This window comes from Hyla sarda, chromosome 10 (genome assembly GCF_029499605.1).
Source record: "Hyla sarda isolate aHylSar1 chromosome 10, aHylSar1.hap1, whole genome shotgun sequence".
NCBI lineage: Eukaryota > Metazoa > Chordata > Amphibia > Anura > Hylidae > Hyla > Hyla sarda.
Window position 1 is genome coordinate 76347223 of NC_079198.1, and position 5252 is coordinate 76352474.

Consider the following 5252-nt stretch of genomic DNA (forward strand, 5'->3'; position numbering starts at 1 on the left):
GCCGCACCAAGGTAAATGAGGCTCCAGAATTTTGTAACCCCACTGTCACCCGGTCACCCACAGTTACACTCTGTAGGTTATCCCCTATTTTCTCCACCGCTCCAGACACCAGAAAAACGGCTGTGTGACCTCCAGCTGCCGGTATAGAATTCTTCTTGTTGGGGCAAGTGGCACTCAGGTGCCCAATATTGTTGCATCTGTAACATCGGCGGGTGTTCCACTGACCCAATGTGGCTCCTGTTGCTTTTGGGGATGATGGCAAGAATTTCCTGGCTTGCCTGGTGGTGCTTTGGGGTTGTGTGGCTCCCCTCCAGGTACTTGCTCCAGCTTGTGCAGATCCACACTTTGCTGTTGGTGCCCGGTTGTTGGCAAAGTCATCTCCTAGTTCTGCTGCTTCCATTGCTGTCTTTGGTTTGCAGTCCAAAATCCACTCTCTCACTTCAAAGCTCCGTGTTTGGAGAAACTGATCCAGGACCATCAAGTCCTCCAGGGCCTCATAGGTAGTGACTTGTAGGCCCCCAGTCCATAGCCTGAATGCTGTCCTTAGCTGACCTGCATGTTGAGTGCAGCTTTCTGTGGCACTTTGTTGCAAAGTCCGAAACTTTTTCCAATAAGTCTCTTGAGTCAGATTAAAATTTTTGAGCAGGGCAGATTTTATTGCCTCATAGTCCTGGTCACTCCCAGAGGGAAGCGAAGCAAACACATCCATAGCTTTTCCTCACAGCCGTGGGGTTAGATATCGTCCCCACTGTTCCTTAGGTGGATGGAACTGCCGGCAAACCTTTTCAAATCCCCTCAGGAACACATCCAGATCACCATCTTTCTCCAACATGGGGAAATGTTCCAAGTAGGGTTTGTGGTCTCCTTGATCCTGCACATCACTGCGTGAGGATGAAGCATCCCCTCTCAGCCTCAGAATCTCCAGTTCATGCCTTGGCTGGGCCTCTCTTTCTGCGGCTTGTGCCTGGGCCTCTCTTTCTGCAGCTCGTGCCTGAGCCTCTCTCTCAGCAGTTTGGTACTGGAGAAAAAGTTGGAGTTTCATATTGGCATCCACATTCCCAAGGTGTTGTAAGGCAGTCCGCATATAAGAGTCCAAGGCCTCATGTGGAGTACTGTCCTGATGGGGAGTAATGTTATATTCCCCAGGAGATATCAGTCCTTGGATGGCAGTACCAGCTGTAGGACTTTGCCTCATGTCACTCAGCTCTTCTGCACGGGCATCATACTCCACAAGATCAGCAATAAGTTGTTCCTTGTTCCTTCCTGCAGTAGGGATGTCCTTTTCTTGGCACATTAGCTCCAGTGCAGGCTTGGACTGCTTGCGATATGCCTCCATATTTCCGAGATGAGACAGAGGAGGTAAAACAGGAGATGGGGGGGACAGAACTGTCTTGTACTCTTTTTGTATCTCTTTTAAACCAGCACTGAGCTCTGTCTTTGGAATTTACACACAAGAATATGTATGCAATTTATTTTTAGTGTCAAGATTTCCTTACAGGTAAAATCCAGCAAGCACTAAAAATCTCGAAATATATCCTGACGCTGCCACCAGTTGTCACGATCACACCCTATCGGTCCAGCCAAGAAATTAGAGAGAGTGTGATGGTGCAAGGGTTAAAGCTGCCAGACCTCTGGGTATCCACTACTAGTCCCAGCAAGTCACCAAATTAACCCTTAGATAAACGTGTTTCCACCAGAGCTGCCTTCAGAAAGGTGAGCTCATATATTTAGAGATCAAAGACCAGAGCTGATTAATTAAACATTTAATCTGATAAAAGGTATCACAGTGCTGACTGTATAAAAATACAAAAACAAATGACATACAGGTATAAAAATATATAAAAAGAATTTTGCAAGACAAGTTCAGAAAACAAAAGATGAAGTTCTTACAGCATGATGGTATCAGTCCATGAGAGTGAGAGTTCAGCTGTTCTTAGGATGGTCTTGTCAGCTTATGGCACAGCCTTGAACACCCTCAGTCTAGCATTGTTAAAATATTATATATCTGCCTTTTTGGAGGGAGACTCCATTCCCCCCTCCCCTCTTATCCCACCAGGGGGGCATCTCTGTTCCTGGCCCTCTTATCTGGTTGATTATATGATGGGACCAGAGTGCATGGCTTCCTGCTGCTTCAAAAGAGCCTTTGACTTCAAAGGAGATGTAAACAAACAGCCAGACCCCCAATAAAATGCAATACACAAACCCACAGTCTGAATGACCGCTCACCCATGTCTTGGATGATCCATCACACAGTTATAATTTATAATACACATATAGGATTTTAATAATCAGGCCTTGGGCCTGACACAAGGTATCTGCCCGCTGAACCGATAACGGTCGGTACCCTGCCCATGCAGTAGTGCCCGGGGTTTTTGCAGGGAGGTGTGGAACCTAATGGCCACACACACCTCCCCTAGAACGCTAGGAGGGAAACCCAGAAGGGCTACTGCATCCTAGCAATCCTGTGAACACACAACACGTAAAAAGTGACAGAGTGACAAAAAGGAAATAAATAAGTGAATATGTGCAGATATACTGCCCGGACATTCGGCCGGATCTATAAAAATGTCTCTGATTGTAGCCAGAATGCCGGGAATCAAGAGGTGAGTGCCACAAGGTGAAGAGTTCATGGTGCCCGTGCTTCCACTCAGTCTCATGGTGAGACTCGGAGGAAACAGGTCACATTGGGGCAGCCGTCGAGCTAATTCCTCAGAACCAGCCCCAGAGTGCCCTGATACACCTGCCCCCTCCATGCAGCATCCATCCTACATCAATGGCAAAGACCAAACCACTCATAAGAATAGATACTACACTTGATCTTAGCCAAAAGGCCGAGAAGCGATGCACATGCTCCTCAATGAGAGAGCCGGGGTCCCGTCCTAGAGATCACGTAGGGTCCCAGCGGTTGGAACCCCCACGATCAGCTACTTATCCCCTATCCACTTTAATCGTGGCTGGAGTTCTCCTTTAATGGGCCTCAGTGATAGAAAAAATCTTGAGCAACCGGGATTAGTCTTTTTTTACATTTTCGATTTAAGAGTTAATGCCAGGCATCACCCTGATTGTGGATGTCCAGCATTAGCCACAGGTCCCGGCTGCTGGAACTATCCCACTATGACGTGCGCCCAGTTCCTGAGCACGCTTCATGAGAGGGGGGCGAGCACAGGGCATGCATGTACAACCTGTGTCCTTAAGGTGTTATAAGTGAAAAATGTTGAAGAAAAAGAAAAAGAAAAGCTGCTGATGGTGGTTCTGGTGTTTGTATTGGAATTGGGCGTTACTCATGTTTTGCCATCAGGATCCAATCTGTGTGTTTACAACCCTATTGATGACAATTACAGCTTTATTGACTTTGTGTTTACTAACTATAGATTTACAGATATATAGCATATTTCAGTATATCTTTGCATGTATTTACTATAACTAAGGACTGATATTTCCCAGAACAAATAAGCAGTAAGACCTAACATATCTAAATAATTTATTTTGACAAAATTGATGCTAGAATTTGTACTGTCTACTAGATATATACAGTAGAAGTTATATTGTTCTCTACACACTTAATTGTGCCTCAATAAAGACCCAGATTCTCAATTAATGTAGAAATGGACACTTCTCTACAAATAGCATGTAATGGACATGTCACTTTTATTTAGAAAAATAATCTTGTGCCCTTCTAAATAAAGTCACACAGAGGTCCAATATGGGCAACAGCACCATTACAGGTGCCATGTTACAGATCTGCACAACACAGATACATACAGCAACAGATGGTATATATGGACTTTAACACTAATATTATATCTATGGAGACCAGTCAAGTCAAGAATTTTGTGCTAGTTTGCTACATTTTCCTTCCCTCCAAGATAATAATGGATTATCTTATATAATTGGAAAATAAAGAACAGGTCTTTTAGTTTTCAAGCCATTCCTTAGTGTAGGTTACCATACTGTCGTCACTAACCCTCACTATTGTAAAGGAACTTTCGACAACTCTCTAGTAGTCTGATATGTCTTGGATAATCCTATTCTTTTATGAACTAAAACTTTCAATTTTTCAGCTGAAAAATTTGGACAGATGAGCCATTCCTTTCCTGAGCCTGCCAGAAAAACCTAATTGCTATCGGAACACCAAATCAGACCTGTCTGTGCACTACTCAAGAGGAAGCTCCACAGAGACAGTGCGTGAGACACACTAAGAGTCAGTGTCATGTCTCACATCTCAGTCCATTTCTCTTCTTCTGCTGAACTGAAGAGCACATGTCATATAATCAGGTTTAAAGAAATAATTATATTTTCATACAGTGTACTGCTACATCATTAGTATCGTAATGTCCTATTAAAACAGAATAAAAAAAAAAAATTCCAAAAATGAATATATATATATTGAGTTCATTATTATTTTTCTTTTAAATAAGCAGTAATCCAATAAAACACTTTATAGTTTATGTTGTGACCTTTGTTAGAAGTACTCTATCACAGTTTGTCAAAGGGATCTTATCTTAGGACAATTACAAATTACTTGATCCAGGATTTTTTTAAACTGATTTAAACAAGTAATGTTTTCTGATATTTTTTGTTATTATCCATATAATTTGAAAATGTAGGCTGATATTTTCAGTTTTTTTTAATAACTTACTTGTCAACTTTGCTGTATAGACTAGGGCAGAATGAACAAAGTCATCTCACTAACCAGAGGATGGACAGATTAATGACAGCTACTTAGCAACCAATCAGGGCTCAAATTTTATTTCTCATATTGTTCTGGTAAAAATGAAACCTGAGCTATGATTGGTTGTTTTGAGCAACAAAGAGAATCTTTCTATAAGAAAGCTTGGTTAAAGAGGTATTCCAAGAGAAAACATTTTTATTTTTTTATTTTTATTTTTTTATATCAACTGGCTCCAGAAAGTTAAACAGATTTGTGAATTACTTCTACATTGCTCCAAGAAATAAAGGGAACACTTAAACAACACAATGTAACTCCAAGTCAATCACACTTCTGTGAAATCACACTGTCCACTCAGGAAGCAACACCGATTGACAATCAATTTCACATGCTGTTGTGCAAATGGAAAAGATAACAGGTGGAAATTATAGGCAATTAGCAAGACACCTTCAAGAAAGAGTGGTTCTGCAGGTGGTGACCACAGACCACTTCTCAGTTCCTATTCTTCCTGGCTGATGTTTTTGTCACTTATGAATGCTGGCGGTGCTTTCACTCTAGTGGTAGCATGAGACGGAGTCTACAA

General features: G+C 42.3%; 1 non-coding gene across 1 annotated transcript; it reads right to left on the reverse strand.

Moving 5' to 3' along the window:
• Positions 1-2660: 2660 nt before the first annotated feature.
• On the reverse strand, positions 2661-2843 carry LOC130294700 (U2 spliceosomal RNA). Its single transcript, XR_008848583.1, has one exon. It is a non-coding gene; the product is annotated as a U2 spliceosomal RNA (small nuclear RNA).
• Between the last annotated feature and the right edge of the window lie 2409 nt (positions 2844-5252).